The sequence below is a fragment of the Canis lupus genome, chromosome 36 (genome assembly GCF_011100685.1).
Source record: "Canis lupus familiaris isolate Mischka breed German Shepherd chromosome 36, alternate assembly UU_Cfam_GSD_1.0, whole genome shotgun sequence".
Classification (NCBI taxonomy): Eukaryota; Metazoa; Chordata; class Mammalia; order Carnivora; family Canidae; genus Canis; species Canis lupus.
The window spans coordinates 24,387,777-24,407,425 of record NC_049257.1 but is presented as its reverse complement, the minus strand read 5'-3'; the positions used below and the strand labels follow the sequence as shown (position 1 = coordinate 24,407,425).

At 36.1% G+C, this 19,649-nt stretch overlaps 2 long non-coding RNA genes across 4 annotated transcripts in view; one reads left to right on the top strand and one right to left on the bottom strand.

Annotated features, from left to right (window-relative positions):
* LOC111094258 overlaps positions 1-19,649 on the top strand; it is a 160,216-nt gene that overhangs the window by 62,901 nt on the left and 77,666 nt on the right. The window lies entirely within an intron of this gene.
* LOC111094259 overlaps positions 1-19,649 on the bottom strand; it is a 172,036-nt gene that overhangs the window by 78,269 nt on the left and 74,118 nt on the right. The window lies entirely within an intron of this gene.

The following is a 19,649-nucleotide window of genomic DNA, read 5'->3' as shown; positions in this document are numbered from 1 at the left end:
ATTTCTGTTTTAGAAAGTTCACTTTGGTTCCTCTGTGGAGACTGGATTTGAATATAGAGGTTTTTTTATTTATTTTTATTTTTTTAATTTTTATTTATTATTATTTTTTTAAATAATAAATTTATTTTTTATTGGTGTTCAATTTGCCAACATACAGAATAACACCCAGTGCTCATCCCGACAAGTGTCCCCCTCAGTGCCCGTCACCCATTTTACATCCTGGGCTGACATTTTCAAACCCAGGCAACTAGAGCACTCCTTAGGAGCAGTTAGGAAAAAAAAAAAAAGTTTGAGAATTATTTCTATGGATTGATTTCCTTTCTGTTTAATTCCGAAGGACTCTAGCTGTACTAGATTTTGTTTTAGTTCATCTATTAGGAAGCATTTTGGACTGCTATGCTATTGATTATAATGTATTTATGTGATTTTTTTTTAAGACTTTATTTATTTGAGAGAGAGTGAGCTGGTGAGAGAGGAAGCAGGAGGAGGGGCACGGGGAAGGGCAGAGGGAGAAGCAGGCTCCCGGCTGAGCAGGGGGCCCAAAGCAGAACTTGATCCCAGGACTCTGGGATTGTGATCTGAGCCAGGGCAGACGCTTAACCGACTGAGCCACCCAGGCACCCCTATTTATGCGATTTTAACTTCTTCAACGTTTCCATCTTTTTTGTCTACAAATAGAGATTTATTTCAATGATCTTCCATACCCAAAGTCATTTTGTACCTTTCCAAACATATGAATACCACGTTAACAGAACATCTGTTGGTTCATTGCTTCTTCCACATTTTATCCGCCAGTTTAGTGCCATGTCATTCATAAAATGTGGGTAAATAGATTATGTTTGAGGTTTTGTTGAAATTCCAGTTGACTGAAATGATATTTTGAACACTGTCTCTCATCAAAGACGTTCAAATGCATCGCAGTCATTTAAATTATCCTCCACAATGCACACAAGGTCAGAGGCTCTGGGAGATAATCAGGTGAACCAAAAAGAAGGCCTTTGCATCTCCTGGTTTTGTCTTCATGCTTCACCCCCTTTTAGAGAAGAGGGGACAACAACAGCAACACCATGGACACCTTCCTTGTATTTTTCTTCTGTTTCTCTGCAGCATCTTAATATCTGCCTGGCTTTTCAGGACGACCACAGCAGGCACTGTGTCAGCGGGGTCCAGGGCCCTGCTTCTGTTGTGGAGGCTGAGTGGGAAAGTTTCCATCTGCTCACCCTGGGGCGGGGGGGAGGCAGATAGAACTAGCAGTAGGAGGGACTTTCAAGGAAGGTGTGATGTGCTCTGGCCCTGAAAGTCCAGTTGTGGGCGATGCCAGTGTCTTGGCAATAATGGTCAGGCCGCCCAACCCCCAGAATCCCTTCGGGTCTCCCCTTTTCCAGAACCACGTCTCTCCAGTTTGCCCATTTGCTTTCCACTTGGGACAGGGACAGCCCGCACATCCTGTTGCTTGCACCGTGAACCCTACAATCATTAACCTGTACCTGTGGGAGGGCAGCTACTACGGTAGTGGGGAAACTCGACTGACCCGCTTTGTGCAGGTCGTAGATCTGATCCTTGACAGAACAAAGACTAAGAGCCCCACCTCTGCCTTCTCTAACTCTTGAGTATGATGACACAACGAAATAAGCGTGTAAATACATATGTGTTATAAATATATTTTTAGAATCTCAGAACACAGAGAGTTTTGAAATCACTGAGGACATAAAGCTTTTTTTTTTTTTACTAACATTCAGAAGGAAATAGGGTCCCCGTTACCAAACAAGTGTACTTTTATGCTATATTTCTGTTTTCTGAAGGAGGTATTTTACATCAGGGTAGAAAATGAGACCATCTTCTGATAGGCAACTTTCACACCTCAGCGTCCTCCCTGCAAGAGTCCCTCGTGTTATCTTTTAAACAACCTTTCATTCTAAACAACAGCAAAGTAAAATTATTCAAATTGTTGTGGTTTCTGGGGAAAAAATGCCCCTTTTTCTCCCCCTTTTACTTTGTCTTCCTGGAAACCTAAACACAATGTGGAAACAAACGGTCGCTTGATTTTCTTGCTCTAAAAGGAATTTGGCGGACAAATTTTTCGGTTTAGGCTGAAGCATTTCGATTTCGATTTCAAAGGGAGTTTTGAATTTGTCGTAATATCTTCTTTTGTAATGAAAGCAGGCATTGAATCCTACAAAGGGAGATGCTAGCATCTTCCCCATCCTTACGTATTATACTTCCTGCTCTGTGTTAGGTTTGTGCTCACAAGAACTCCTGTGTGTTTTTCTTTTGTTTTGCTCTCATCCAGGGTAAAATTCAGCAGATTGCCTACTACTGTTATTTACATTTAAGCTGACAGATGAAAATTCAACAGTTTTTAGACCAAAGTAGCGGTGGAGACTAGGGAACCAACGGCTGCTGTTATTCAGAAAGGACTTGAGCTTTTCTCCTTCCTGCACTCTGAGTCTCCATTAATGATAATTATTGTTAGTGCTTATTTTCTACTCAGGGGATAAAGACTAAATCTTCATCTACATGGGAAATTATTTTGACTACGGGATCTGACTAGATATTTGAGTTACTCAGACAAATGGTCAATTCATTTCAGTAAGTGGTTTGACCAATTTAGTAAATTCATCTTAAATGATTAAATTGTTTATGTTGATATATTATAATTTATTTATTTCATCAGTAAACATTTGCAGCCTGTCAGGCACTGTGCTAGGCCGGAACGATCCGATGGCTTCTTGATCTTTTAGTATTTTTATCATTTGCTCAATTATCCCCAAAGCTAAGCTGAGGCAACATCATGGTATTAAATCACTTTATACTAAAATTGTATTGATTAGAATTATGTTGGATTGATTGGAGTAATGACCTAGGAGTTGTTATATTAAAATGAAACTAATCTTATTTTTGAGAGAAATACATTTTCTAACTCTTTAAAAAGAGAAGTGAGTGATTTTTAGGCCAATTTATGGAAAATTTGGTCAAACATCATGGTAAGAATTTCATAGAGAAATCCATCTTTCAAAATTATTCTTCCATTTAAGAATCAGACACAATTTGGGGCAGCCGGGTGGCTCAGCGGTTTAGCGCTGCCTTCAGCCTGGGTTGTGATCCTGGAGACCCGGGATCGAGTCTCACGTCTGGCTCCCTCTGCCTGTGTCTTTGCCTCTCTCTCTGTGTGTCTCTCATGAATAAATAAATAAAATCTAAAAAAAAGGAAAAAAAAAGGAATCAGACACAATTTGTATAGTGCAAAATAACTGTCTTTTACAAATAAGTTTTATATTCATATGGAATTAGAATAGAGATCATTAAATACAGATCACCCTCAAATTAGGAGTCTTTAGTAAGCATAAAATAGTAATAAATTATAAGAATATATTATTTACTCAATGCTAATCCTCAATCTTTGCTCCTAATTTTTGAATTGAGGGTCAAATGCCATCCTGTGAATTCTTTCTTAACTCCCATGTAAGAATTAATTACTCCCTCCACTGTCTTCCCATAGCATTTTTATACCCTTATTACAACGCTTAACACATTGAATCTTCATTATCTTTCAACCTGTCTTCCACACTGGACTGTTGGTTCTGACGTGATGTTTTATTCACAGCCGAGTTCCCACAGAGCCAGTTACAGAGTGGGCAATCAATAAATGTTGTTGAACGAAATGAGTACAATATTCTCCTAAGCAAATATTTTCCTAATTTTCCATTTCCCTATTCAATATTTTTTTGTTATTATTTCCTAATGCGTATTCTTTTCCTGTCTTCTCATTGCATTTAGTACCCTCTCTTTGCAAATGTTCGCCTTACTGCCTTTGCCTACTTGTCAAAATTTCCCCTGCTTGCTGGAATTTCTCTGTCTCCATTCTTTGTTTCGAGTGGCTCCCGCTAGCCCTTGTCTGCTACTGGAAATCCCTTCATGAGGTCATACCACTTATTTTGGAATCTGAAACCTCCATCATCAAAGCATAATCCTGCAATAATGACTACTGAACACAATTTGTTATCTTAGGAGTATTGGCAAGATCCTACACTAATTCAAAAAGATGGTCTCAGGAAGGATTTAAGAATTAAGATTTTGAACAAAAACATAATTTAGAAAACTACTGCCTTGCCCAGTAATCACACAGAACCATGCCAGTACATCCAGAGATCAGGAACTCCAGGACTTAAATTAGTCCATAGGCTAATTGTTTTGGGGACTCTGTTAATACATTTGCTTCAAGGTTCTGGACTTTATCTACATGGCAACCTTATGAGGGTAATGTCCACTGTCTATTGTGAGGTCCTTGTCCCCCTGTTCGGGTCAAAACAGAAGTCTACAATGATCATGGTGTAGCAGAAATTTGGGTATTTTGGGAACTCCTTAAGTTTTTGAAGGTAAGAAAACATATGCACAAGTAACATTGTAAACTGAAAATAACCAGAATGATTTAATTAGAAAATGAGATCTATTTTGGGATCTGAATTGTTAAATTTTTACTTTTTCTTATCCCTCTCTCCTTCCCTCTTTTCTCCTTGTCCTTCTCAGCTGAAGGGTGTGGAGTCATTCTTTTTAGTTCACGGTACAGTATAGCACAAATCCCCCCACAGAAGACCCCTCTCTTGTTTTGTTAGCATATTCTTTTTTTTTTAAAGATTTTATTTATTTTTTTATTCATGAGAGACACACACAAAGAGAGGCAGAGACATAGGCAGAAGGAGAAGCAGGCTCCCTGTGGGGAGACCGATCAATATGGTACTCAATCCCAGGACCTTGGGATCATGACCTGAGCCAAAGGCAGACCCTCAACCACTGGGCCACCCAGGCATTCCGTTAGCATATTCCTTCTTACGTTATTATCCTCCAGCTGTCTCTCCCGAATGGACATTGATTTTAGTACGTAAACTATATTAATAGTTTGCATATATTTTAAATTTACAGAGTTAATTTCAACTTGGATCCCATTTTGTTTTTTTTACTTTTCCACACTGGGTTATAAGGTACATCTTTGTTCTTAGGACACACATCAAAAAGTTTATTTCTTCTCCTTTTTAAAAATATTTACTTATTTATTTTAGAGAGAGAGAGAGAGCACAAACAGGAGGAGGGTAAAGGGAGAGCAGGAGAAGCAGACTCCCCACTGAGCATGGAGCCTCACGAGGGTCTTGATCCAACAACCCTGAGATCATGACCTGAATTGAAACCACGAGCCTGACAGTCAACCAACCGAGCCACCCAGGCATTCCAAAAGTTTATTTCTTTTAATGCTTAAAAGCATTCTATAGTATGCTGCTTCCCCCCATCTTTATCTTGCTCCATTCCCCCAAGTGAGGAATATCTAGATGTCCTCAACAACATGGTCTCCCATGTCCCTAGTTGAGAATTTCTCTGGGGAAGGAATTCCAGGAGAGGATTTTCTGGGCATAAGGTTATACTTCTCCTTAATGTTACTAAGAACTGTCACAATGCTCTCCAGGATAGCTACACCATTCTACAAAACACCAGTGGAAGCATGGTGGTTTCTGTTCCCCCATATCTAATTTTTTCCAATCTTTAGAGTTTCAAGTTGGCTCTCATTGTTTTTATTCACTTGACTCTCGTTATGAATCAAATTGAGTATCTCTTCATACAATTATTTAACATTTGGGTTACCCTTTTTCTTAAATGACTGGCAAGTTTGGGTTTCTTCTCTTTTTCTTGTTTTCCTCTTAACCTCCAGCATATGTCATTCCTTTGTGAATTTTAGATGAGAGAAATAAATCTCTTCTCCAATAGTGTTATTGTTTGTTAGCTTTGTCTGAGATATTCTTTTTGTTGAACAAATATCCTTATTTTTATGCATCTAAACCCATTAATATAAACATTTCTACTTAAAGATTATACTCTGGCCTTCTTTTTTAAAGACCATCTCTATGTCTGGATGTTGTGAAGCCAGATGTCAACCCTCTTCCACTAGTTTAATTCATTATATAAAAAAGGGGGGGCGGTGACCTGGGTAGCTCAGTGGTTGAACATCTGCCTTTGGTTCAGGGCATGATCCCAGGATCCTGGGATTGATTCCCACATCGGGCTCCCCAGGGAGCCTGCTTCTCCCTCTGCCTGTGTCTCTGCCTCTCTCTGTGTGTCTCATGAATAAATAAATAAATAAATAATCTTTAAAAAACAAAAACTATTTAAAAAAATTTTTTATTGGAGTTCAATTTGCCAACATTTAGCACAACACCCAGTGCTCATCCCACCAAGTGCCCCCCTCCGTGCCCATCACCCAGTCATCCCAAACCCCACCTACCTCCCCTTCCACTACCCCCAAAACTATTTTTTTTAAAAGGTTAACATTTATTCATAGATCTTTAATATGTTATTTTGTTTTTTTTGTTTTTTTTTTCAAGCATGTATTCTTTTAAAAAAATCTGGCTAGATTTCAATTGTGATTGCATTGCTTTGATACATAATTTATGGAAAATAGATATCATAATAATATTAAGCCATCCTTTACACAAGCACAGAATATCTTTCCACTTCAGATGTCTTGTGTCTTTCCATAGAATTTGACAACTTATTTTAAGAGGTCTTGTAAATTCTTTGTTAATTCCTATCTATGCAGTGTTTGCTGCTATTGAAAATGATATATTTTCTATTTGCTGTTGAGAAAAAAGTGCCATAGAATTCGTACATTTATCTTAAAATACTCTGACAATGTATTGCTGGATACTGCTTTTTAAATCTAATCTAATTTTCTCCATCAGTCTGGAGATTTACATTTATTTATAGTTATTGCACTTGTTTCTATGCTGAGACTTTAAAATTTCCATCTTTATATTTTCTCTTTACATATTTTTAGTTTTTATTTTTTCTTGCTTTGCATTGGAGAAAACAAATTGTCTTTTGCTGATTAAGATGCAACATCTTTATTTTTCCTCTTTTTCAGTTGTCACTAACATCTCAAGGCAAATGTAAGGTTAATTTTTGTTGCCAATTTTATAAATTTACCAATATGTATATATTCACTCAAATAAAATAAGTATTTTGTACCTTTTCACAGCTCCACTTTTGGGGTTCTGCTACTACTATTCTAAGTTCTAGAATTTTAGTTTTGTGTCAAATGGATTTCCTTTTTTTTCCCCACTTCCTTCTTTTATTTCTTTTCTTCCTGTTTGCTTGCCTTTTATTATTAAAAAAATTTTGGTCCTTGCTATTTTATAAGATAAAACTTTACTAGGCTCACTCATTTTTTTCATGTTTCTAGTAGTACTCTGTTTTTTATTGTAGTACTTTCTCAAAGAATGTTTTCAGACGATCTTTGTTACACCAAATCTCTGAAGTCTTAAGTACAGAAAGTGTCTTAATCTTAGTGTTACACTTAAATGACAGTCTAGGAAAATTATAGTATTCTAAAATCAGAGTTTTTTTCCTTCCATATTTTAAAAATATTCATCCATTGTCATCTTTCTAGGGCTTTCATTAGGGAGTCAGATATCAATCTGATTATCATTCTTTTTTTTTGAGTGATCTCCTCTTTCTCTTTTAGAAACTTTTATCTTTGAATTTCACTATAATGAGTTCAGGTATAGAAAATTTGTTATCTATCATTTTTGTCACACTAAGAATTCACTTTATCTATTTTAATCGTTTTTTTTTTTTTTTTCTTTTCTCCAGAAACTCCTGTTTTCTGGTTATTGGAACTTTTTGTCTCTGGTGAATTTTTTTCAGCTCCAACTTCTAAGAACTTACTATATCAATCTTCATCACTAAAAACTCTGCTATTTTTGGCTTTCATTTTGTTTTTCCCCTGCAGGTTCACGTATCATTTAGCTTTAAAATCAAAATTACATGTGTACCCAATTAAATAAAATTCAATAGTACCACAAACTGTGTTATGAAAAAGAGTAGGCCTCCAACTCTTCCCACTTTCTTATTGGAAACCACCACTCTCAATTCTTAACTGATTATTTGGTATACTTTTCTATATATACTAAATAAAAGTGTCAGTTCTTGGTTTTTTTTTGCATTTTAGACACTATCTATTGATTAATTTGAAAGATATAAAGTTTAGGTCTCTTTTACCCTTCCGTCCAATTATAAGTCTTCCCACCCCACCCCACCCCCAATTTTCCACCTCTATTCCATCAAAATGGTTATATAATTATTTTGGTTACAAAAAATACATTATCCACATTATTACATCTTTTAAAACTGGACACATAATACACTATAATTATTTTTGCTACATGACAACTATATTTTCATAGGTCAATAATTGTGTTTCTTTTCTTTTCTCTTCTTTTTTCCTTTTCCTTTCCTTTTCCTTTTCCTTTTCCTTTTTCCTATGTCCTGTCACTAGTTTATTAGCTCTAAGCTATTGCCCAAGTGTCTATGTATCACTCAGTATGTTTAAACATATTAGTACTTTAATAATATGGTCACCTTAAGTTTTTCTTGGATTGGCCATTCTCTAGACCTTCTACATCCTCCTCCCTCAAGCGGGAAGCAATAGAACCAATAGGTGATATATCTATCTCTCTATCTATCTCTATCTCTATCCCTATCATCTCTATCTCTATCTCTCTTATCTCTATCTCTAGGTACCTAGCTAGAAAGAGGTTTATTATAAGATACCATGTGATTGTGGAGGCTGAGTACTCCCACGATCTGTCTGCTTTATGCTGGAGACCTGGAAAAGTCTATGGTATAGTTCTAAAGCCTGAGATCTGGAAAGTTGCTGGTATAGATTCCAGTTCAGGTTTGAAGGCCTGAAAACTAAGAGTACGGAGAGTAGGAGGAGACTGATGTCTCAGCTCAAGCAGTCAGGCAGAGAGAGAATTCAACTTTCTTTAGCCATTTTGTTCATCTCAGATCCTCAACAGACTGGATGAGGCCCACCCACATAGAGGAGGGCCACCTGCTTTGCTTAGTCCACCGATTCAAATGGTAATCTCTTCTAGAAATACTCACGGATAACATCCAGATATAATGTTTAACCAGCTATCCGGGCAACCCACAGCCCAGTCCACTTGACACATAAAAATAACCATCTTAGGCACTGCACCCCTCAACAATCCTTATTTCTCTCCTTTGCTAAAATCTAATAGAAGCTTCAACATGGTCCTGAAATGGTCTGTGGATTGGTGTTTGGGAGTCACTAAGTGAACTCCCTTACCCTTCAGACTTTCATTAATACCTATAAATGGGCAACTATTGAATCAATATCCTTAGCTGAGCCTCCTTTTTTCAATTTAAGATTCACATTTGACAAGCTACTTCCCAATAGTCTGCTCTCTGAGTAGGGGGGGGGTCATCTCCCCCACCAGAGTTATCCTTTATATTCTCCATGGCAACAGGCCATGAAACATGCCTATGGTCACAAGTCACACATGAGAGGCAGTCTAGACTGGTGGCTAGATGTATGTATTTACGAGTTGGATTGCCTGGGTGGGATTTCCAGTGCTATCACTTAATAGTTAGGTGACCTTGGGAAAGTTACTTGGCCTCTCATTCCCAAGAGAGGAATAAACAATAGTAAGGTTGTTATGGAGGATTGAATCCATTCATAAGGGCTTAGAACACAACCTAGCATGCAGTAAGTTCTTTATGGGTGCCTGCTAAATATAAATAAATGAATAATCCAAGCAAAAATCCATATTGGAATCTTGAAAGCAACTGTGTATTCTTCAACCTCAAGCCTCCATTCATCCATTATATGACCTAACTATTGATAACTGCCAATAACTACCAATTTTGTCTTCTATTTATTTCTTAAATAACTCTCTAGAATATTAAATTCATAAGGACAATTACCACATCTGTCTGCTTGTGATGCTATTTCTCGTTTTTGAGTATCACAATATCAGATATACAGAGTGAAGTTCAATATAATTTTTGTTGAATAGTTTAATGAATTATACATCCCACATTACAGTGTTAATACATTTTTTTCTGTTAGTATATCTCCCCCATTAGATTGAATTTCTTGAATACTAGGAATTTTCTATATCCCAGTGCCTGGGATATATTAGGTACAAATAAATATCTGTTATGTCAATGAATGAACGAATGAATGAAAGCATTTGGATAGGAGAAGGATTCAAGCCTGACAAGTTAGACTTCTTAGTGGCAGTATTGCTCTGAGATACGCTTAGACTGCTGAAGTTAATAAAGCAGAAGAACTTAATGTTATGTTGGCTCTACTTGGTGTCAGTTTGGAAAAAATAACAAGCATTTAATTCAGACAGACCATCGAAAGTAACTAAGACAACTAAGGCACACTCAAGTAAAGCCAATTATCCTGACAACGAGGGGTATTTTGTATTTGGTAGGCATTTAATTCCCAGAGCTGAGAATGCATTTTTAGTAACAATTCAGAGGGTAACACTCTTGTCTCTTCCACATAATCTGAAGAACTCTACTCCAGAAATAGAATAATATTCCTACCCAAAGGATCCACACTGTTATATTTATACCAAGTTAACTTATATAACTAAAGTAATAATGAGGAAAATAGTAAGACTGTAAGCATTCTAGGTGGTTAAAATGTCTAATTACTAAATGTAATAAACATCTTATTCTTAATGTAAATGCTTGAATTATATCTCAATATTATTACAATTTACGATGAGTGATTGATAATTGGGCTATCTACAAAATTAAAAGAAATCTTTTTATTCTAGATCTTAATTAACCCTGTGATATATGTATGAACAAAGCACCAACAGTACAACATGTTGTTCCAATAAAATGAAAATTGACCAATTACTTCACAGAAAGGAGCAAAACAGAGTAAATTAGTTGATATGAACTATGACAGTCATCTACAGATAATGCAGATAACCAACATGCTGATTTACTTCCTTTTACATACACGTAAAATCATTCTTTGTTAGTGTGCACAGCAAACTATCTTATTTATATTTTCCCTCATATTACACTAGAAAGATTATATTTAACATTGCTAAGGATAAGCATTCCAAACATGCCACAAAGTATTTCTTAAATGTCTTAATTTTGTGAAAATATTTCAGATGACGCAAAAAATGACAAAGCTGTGTTTCCTATGTTCATTACAGTTGTACTGAACAGGCTACTATCTTTACACTGTGGTGTTTCCATACCACTTGCAATGCAGTATTTTAAATCTCTTTTAAAATTCCAAGAAATTGTTACTTCTCTGTAGGAAACTATGATCCACGAAGAAAAGTCATGCACTACACAATTTTTGATGCTATTTTATTTAATAAATATTTATTGCTCATTCACTCTGTACCAGGAAACCTGCTAGGAGATAAAAAAATAAACAAAAATCAACCAAACACACGTAGACACATATGGGGTGCATATACACCCCACAGGAGCGTCTTATCTCTTGGTGCCATAAAAGAGGTCCAGCAGCAATGAAAGGATGTTTGGTGAAGGAAGCGAAACAACTTTGGGTTTATAAGAAGAGAAATACTTCGGGGGGAGGGACCAGGTGAATTGGGCATCGAAGAATGGGCGAGACCTTGATAGGTAGTGATGACAGGGAGGGGTCTAGGTAGAAGTTCCACTGGGAAAAGCACTGAGGCAGGAACTCTGAGATCATAGCTCAGCTGAGTGGATGATTAGGGAGGGATGTATTGGAAATTGGAAAGCACTAGGAGGTAAACCAGATTCATACAAATGATAATCTTAAAGACTCGCCCTAAGGAGTTTGCACCTTAATGATAATTGATGGGGAGCTGTTATAGGTTAGCATATATTAAAGCTCAAATATTTATTCGTCACTTGGGCATTTTATTAAGTTTTTGTTGTTGTTGCTGTTGTTTTAAAGACAGCTTCTAAAGAGCAGTTGTAAGTTCATAGCAAAATTGATTAGAAGGTATATATAGATATCCCATATTCTCCTTGCTCCCACTCACACACCATCTCCCTCATTATCAACCCCATCTCCCCCCAGAGGGGTACACCTGTTATAACTGATGAGCCTACATCGACACATCATTATTAAATTAAGTTTGTACTTTACATTAGGGCTCACTCTTGGTGGTGTACATTCTCGGGGTTTGGACAAATGTATAAGGGGCATATGTCCATCATTATAGTATCTTACATAGTATTCTTTTTTAAGATTTTGTTATTTCAAAGAGAGAGAGAGAAAGAGAGAGAGAGGCAGAGACACAGGCAGAGGGAGAAGCAGACTCCATGCAGGTTGCCCGACGCGGGACCCGATCCCAGGACTCCAGGATCACACCCTGGGTAGAGTATTTTCACTGCCATAAAAACCTCTGTGCTCTACTTTTTCATCCCTTCCTTTCCCCTAACCTCTGGAAACACTGACATTTTTACTCTCTCCATAGCTTTGCCATTTCCAGAATGTCATGCAGTTGGAATCATATGGTAGGTAGCCTTTTCAGATTAGCTTCTTTTACTTAGTAATACACACTTAAGGTTATTCCATGACTTTCAAGACGTGATAGCTTACTTCTTTCAAGCGCCCAATAATAATCCACTGCGTATACCAAAGTTTATCCTTTCATGTGCTTAGTTGTTTCTACTTACGAATGAAACTACTATAAACATCTATGTGCAGCTTTCTGTGTAAACACGAGGGACCGCAGTAGCTGGATCATATGGTAAGAGTCTGTTTAGTTTTGTAAGAAACCCCCAAATGTCTTCTCAAGTGGCTGTACCATTTTGCATTCCCACCAGCAATGAATGACAGTATCTCTGGCCCCACATCTTTGCCACCATTTGGTGCTGTCAGTATTCGAAATTTTGTCCAAAAAAAAAAAAAAAAAAGAAATTTTGTCCATTCCAATAGGTGGGTACTAGTATTTTGTTGTTTCTCTGGGGATATATAATGTGGACCATTTTTTCACATACTTGTTTGCCATTTGTATTTCTCCTTTGATGAGGTATCTGTGAAAGTCTGTGGCCCATTTTTTAATTGGGTCATTTGCTTTCTTATTGTTGAGTTTTAAGAGTCTTTTATGTGTTTTGGTTAAAGTCCTTAATCAGGTAGGTCTTTGACAAATATTTTCTCTCAGTCTGTGGCTGATCTTCTCACTCTCTTGATAGTGTCTTTCACAGAACAGAAATGTTTTATTTTAATGAAATCAAACAATTATTTCTTTCATGGATTATCTCTTCTATATTGTATCTAAAAAGGCAACACCATACCTAAAGTCACCCACATTTTCTCCTGTTATATGCACAAGTATGGGCCTTTCTGGGTTTTCTATTTTGCTTGTCATATTTGGCTCTTTGCTCCAAGAAATAATATGTGCTATTTTCTTTCGTATATTTTTATTATAGATTTTGATATTTGCCAAAGCAAGTTTTCTCTTTTCGTTTCCTATAAAATTATTCAGCCAATTCTTAGAACTTCATTCATATTTTTATTTTTTTTTAAGATTTTATTTATTTATTTGTCAGAGAAAGAGAGGGAGCACAAGCAGGGGGAGCAGCAGGCAGAGGGAGAGGTAGGCTCCCTGCTGAGCAAGGAGACTGATGCAGGACTGGATCCCAGGACGATGGGATTATGACCTAAGCCAAAGGCAGATGCTCAACCAACTGGGCCACCCAGGCATCCCAGAACTTTATTTTTTTATATGAGTTTTAGACTCACTTTGCCTGGTTGCACATGGAATCCTAGGGGATTTTCATTTGAATTGTGTTAAATTTCCATATGAGTTAGTGGAGAGTTAACTTAATTACCATATTGAGTCACTCCTTTAGTGAACTTCTAGTACATCTTGATATTTCTTCAGGTCTTTTATGTCCTTCAACAAAGGTTGCAATTTTCTCAACAAAAGTCTTACTCATCTTCTGCTAGGTTCCTTCTGATGATTGTTATATTTTCTAATTAGTTTCTGCTTGTGTACTGGGAAGCTATTAATTTTTGAACATCAGTCTTGCATCTAAGAACATTGCTGTCCTCTCTTATTAATAAAAGTTTATTTATGAGCATCTTTTGATTTTCTCTATGTTCAATTATATTGCCTGAATACAAAAATTTTGCTTCCTTTTTCTTTTTACTCTTTTTTCCTTGTCTTCTGGCAAGAATTTCCAGTACAATGTTTATCATACTGGACCGAAAAGTCATAATTATTATCTTTTTGGTTTTGATAGGATTGTTTCTAAAATTCCATTGTTTACTATGGAGTCTACCATAGGTTTTTGCTAAATATACTTTATAAATATATCTTCCTTCTATTTCCTTTATTTTCCTTCTATTTCTTGTTTACTAAAATTTATTTTTTAATTTTTATTTATTTTATTTATTTATTTAAGAGAGGGAGCAGAAAGTACAGGCAGGGAGTGGATCAGGGAAAGGCAGAGGGAGAGGGTGAAGCAAACTCCCTGCAGATCCAGTGGTCAATGATGTGGGGCTCAATCCCAGGATCCCGAGATTATGACTGAAGCTGAAACAGATGCTTAACTAATTGAGTCACCCAGGCACCCCTAAAATTTCATTTTTAAAATCATGATTGAATGTCTATTACAGCAAATATTTTTTCCTGTGTCTTTTGAAATGATAACATGATTTTTCTGTCTGCTTAATGTTAACTACATTGATACATCTTCCAATAGTTAACCATTCTTTCATGCCAGCGCTTCATTTGTTTTAAATACATGGTTGGAAATTAGAGTGCTTTTAACTCAAGATTATGTGAATTTGATGTATTCTATAAGAGATTTCATCATTTTCTCAGACTCAGAACTTCACTTTTGGATTGCTATAATTAGGTAAGCTTATGAAACTTTCACTGTAGCATTAGTGATTTGAATGAAAATGGTTTTATTTAAATCTATAAAATGTAATGAAAAACATATTTTAATTTGAGTTTACATTAAATTTTTCCTCCATTGCTAATATTTGGTATTAAAATTACTAAATTATGCTCTCTTTACATGAAAGATTACATTCAACAAATATACACATAAAATAAATATAAATTGTTATCATTTTACCATGCATCCAGTTTCCTAAAACAACATGTAAATAATCAAAACTCAAATTATCTTTTTCTTCACATATACTGGTGGGTTATCTCAATTCTAGGAGGGGTAAGATATCAGTAACATCTCTGTCTTCATGTTTTTCTCAACAAAATCACAGTTTTCCCTTGACTGCCTGAAAACTGAAAACATATTTTTCCAGATTTCATCAAGTTTTATTAATTTTAGTGCAAATCCCTGTTATTAAATGCTCAATAGTCTATAAATTTTCATTAAAAAAGGTTTTCATCAGGAATCTTACATAGTTTTTATATTCTTTCCTTTAAGTTGAATAAAAGCATAATTTCATCTACAGAAAGATTAAAACAAGATTAATATTAAGAAATGATAAATGTCATGGAAAATTGCAAGGTGTAAAATATAGATATTCCATTTTATCTTTACTTTATAACAATTATTTAAATTAAATTATTTTAAAGCCATCATCATTATCAGTGTGACTCACTTGCCTATGATTAGACTGGATGGAGAAAAGGATGCTTGGAACAATCACTGATTTAAACTTTCATTCTTGCTGAGGTAGGTTCCTGGTGATAGTACGTTCAATCATTATATGATTAATGACTACTGAAATCTGTATAAGAAATGGAAGTCACAGATGTACTGAAGAAAATTGGCAAAGCTTTTTTGAAAACAAAGCATCATGACATAATGTGAGACACAATGAAATTCCCTGCTCAATAAATTAGGAATGCTCAGCTTGCTGTCTCGCACGGTATCATACTGTTATATTGCTCATGTGTTAGATGAGATCACATTTACCTTTATTTAACATTCCAAAACAGAAAGAAGCACGATCAACATGACCCAAGTCTAGAACAGCATTGTCCAATAAAACTTTCTGCAATGATGGAAATGTTCTATATTTGCACTAAGATAATAGCCACCAATGACAGATAAAGCCGTCAAAGACACTGAGCAGTAGAAAGGTGGCTAGTGCAATAAAGAGCTGAATTTTCCACTTTATTTAATTTTAATTAATTTAATCTCATGTACAAATATCACATTTGGCTAGTTTTACCACATTGGACAGTGCAGGCCAAGAATCTTAGGTTTTCCAAACTTGTCATTAAAGCTATAATCTGTTACTATAATTTCAACTTAATTCTTGCTTCTATAAAATGAGTATATCAAACTTGATGTTTGAATATCTAATATTTAAACCTGCCAGGTAAATTTTTTGCATGTATGAATCAATTTAACCTTCTAAGTAACATGTCCCAAGCTAGAAAGATTCCCAATAGAGCAGATGATGAAGATTTTATTCTATGTAGGGGAGAGCTGATTAAAAAAAAAAAAAAAAAAGTTAGTATGTTTGGCAGATATGTTTCTACCAGTTACCATGTCAACAGAACTGATTATTATGATATTTGATTATAATTAATATAATGAAATAAATATAGAATATCCATTCCAAAATTGGTAATGTGGTAATGTGAAAAATTCCAAAAGGATTGCTCGTTGGAGCGTTCTTAAAATAAAAATTTTTACCAGGCCTACATGTTATATAACTCAGAGGACCAGAAAAATAACTTAATATTTGAAATATATTAATTTCTTTTTAATTTGGGCCCTTCCCCGAGGTCCATATTTTCAAGGGAAATTAAACTGTCCTGTAAAATTACATAGCTATGTATTACATTAACATTTTAAGAGCTAGAAATAATAAGAAACCACATTTTTTACACTGCAAATGACTACTGCCATAAAATCTTTTATGTAAATCTCTTTATTGCTTAGTATTTAATTATAAATTATAAATTGATGAAAAATTGTTGCATATACTCTATATATGCAACAAAAAGGGTAAGAAGGATAAAAAGAGAACAAGAAATAATTTTCTCAGACCCCAAACTCAAAAGCTAAATTCCAATTGGTTTTTCAAAAAATATTTCTATAAATATTTTTATTCCAGAATAAGAAATACTATATAACTACATAATTCACATTAATCAGTTTTTTGGCAACTGAATTTCAGACATTAAGTATTGTCTAGACTTTCTCTAATATTTCTTAATATTCCTAACATATATATATATATACACTCTACATAATTGAATATATAATTGAAACATATAGAATCCCTTTATTAATACTGCTTAAATGACATCACTAGTCATTAATTCACACACACAGTGAAAATATTTTGAAATGCCAAAATATAATTTTTAAAAAAATTTAGAAACGTAACTCATATAAAATAAACACGTTACAGATTTTTAAAATTTTAATATTTTATCTTTTAAATTAAAGAGTAAACGAGCAGAATGGTAAAGCTGATTAAGAGAATTTTTCTAAATAGCATTTATATTACTAGTTAATAAAGGAATGCTGAAATAAATTTTTTTCGTATCAATTTTTAAATTTACATTAGTTAGTTAACATACAGGCTGATACTGGTTTCAGGAGTAGAATTTAGTGATTCCACAAGTCAGCTAAATTAGAGGCAAGTTTGATTAATGTCTTTTAAAGCAAAAAAACAATCTTTGTGGCTATATTTTCTATTGGAAAGAATTTGCATCTCCTTTGAGCAAAAATGCATAATTTAACATATAATTTTAAGTGTTGGGCTTAACCAATAGTAAATATTAAGTGCAACAAAAGTACATCCTGTATAGGTTTGAATTAGTGCTTGCATGTCCTTGTCAGACATTGCTCAGTCAACACCGATATGACTCGTGGCCACTCTTTTTCTTTTTCTCAGGTTTTGGATAATTTTTTTTTTAATAGAAAGGAAGGACTGCTGCATTTTAGAATTTTTTAGGATAATACTTTAAAAAAATTAGAATTCAGGACGCCTGGGTGGCTCAGCAGCTGAGCATCTGCCTTCGGCTCAGGGCATAATACCGGTGTCCTAGGATCGAGTCCTGCATCGGGCTCCCTGCATGGAGCCTGCTTCTCCCTCTGCCTGTGTCTCTGCCTCTCTCTGTGTCTCTCAGGAATAAATAAATAAAATATTTTAGAATAATAATAATAATAAAAATTAAAATTAAAAATGAGAACTCCTTATTATCATAAAACAAAGAATATCTCTCTGGAAGCTCTTGCAAGATAATTTTATTTCGTAATTTGTGACACAAATTTTACCCATGTTGATAAACCTGGAAACCAGAATATTTGTAGATTTCAGTATGATAAATGAAAGAATCCAGGAATCCTTTCAATCACAAGCATTGGTGAGTAGAAAAGTCTGTATGCATGACAATGCAGGACAGGGTCCTTCCAGCCTTCTGTCGGTGACTGTAGAGACCACTCTGCTGCCCTGTCATCAGATCAAGACTCTCCAAAAACTATAAAGGTTATGTGGCATATTTCTAGTTCTGGGGGGCAAACCAACCTACAACTGGAAGGTAACCAGGATATTGGAAGAATTTCTCCCCTTTCCTTTGACCTTTCCTTCCTCTCTCTTCTTCCTTCCTCCCTCCCTCCTCTCCCTTCCTTTTTCCTTTCTCCTTCCTCCTTCCCTTCCACCCTTCCTCCCTTTCCCCTCCTTTTCTTCCTGAACGCTCCTACCACAGACCTTTTGGGTACCTGGGTCAGTGAGCATGGGTATCTAACTCCCTTGCACCTCCTCTTCCATTCAGCTGCAGGAGTACTGACAATATCGACGCCCTCCTTGGCCCTCCACCCTGTTTGTGCCCGTGTGATGACCTGCCTCAGTGCTACACGTTCCAGGCCCCTTGGAGGTTAATGTATGCCCTGACTGGAATGTGGGAGGGCTTGTTCTGATCTTCCCTGGAGTGGTGCACAGGAGGCGCCACCAAAGATAACCGGCAGAGATGACTGGTAGACAGGAGGCACCACTTCAGATAACTATCCTTTGACCTCAGCACAATGCCCCTCACCCTATAAAAGCTGTAGACTAAAGTCCAGACATGGGGGGTGAGGGGGAAAAGAGCTGCGTAGTACCTGGATCCTCTGTCCACCCGACCTGTTAGTAAACTACCCTAAATAAAACTGTGTCAATGGTAAGGAGTGGCTTCCTTCGTTTTTTGGTCTCAAATGCCTTCTCCGTTTGGAGGATACTTTACTGTCCCACCAGCAATCCCAGGAAAATATTCAACAGAATTCTTAAAAACTAAGGAAAACTTGTGTATTTGTTCTCCATTGCCACTGCGACAAATTACTACAAACTTAAGTGGCTTACAAACAACACACTTATTATGTACAGTTCTGCAAATCCAAAACCCAATACAGGTCTCCAATACTGGGCTAAGATCAAGGTGTCGGCAGGGCTGCCTTCCTCCCTGGACACTCACAGTCCGATCTCTTGCCATTTCCAGCTTCTGGAGTCCTCCCACATTGGTTGGCTTGTGGCCCCTTCCTGGGTCTTCAAAGCATTTCTCTGAGCCTTTTTCCTACTCACGCCTCCCTCTGACCACAGCTGTGAAAGCTTCACTTTCCAGAACCCATGTAATTAGATTGGACACACCTGGATAACCCAGCAAAATCTTCCCATTTTGAGATTCTTCATTTAATCACATCCTCCAACTGTCTTTCTCCATGCAAGCGAACATATTTACAGGTTTCCAGTGCATGAACATCTTTCAGGGGCCGTTATTTGGCCTCCCACGATGGGCACCCATGCTGTAAAGCTTGAAAGTTACCATCCACAGACCCCAAGCTTCAGGGACTTTTTGCCAGAACTAATCAGTGGGACCTAGATTAAAGAGGATTAT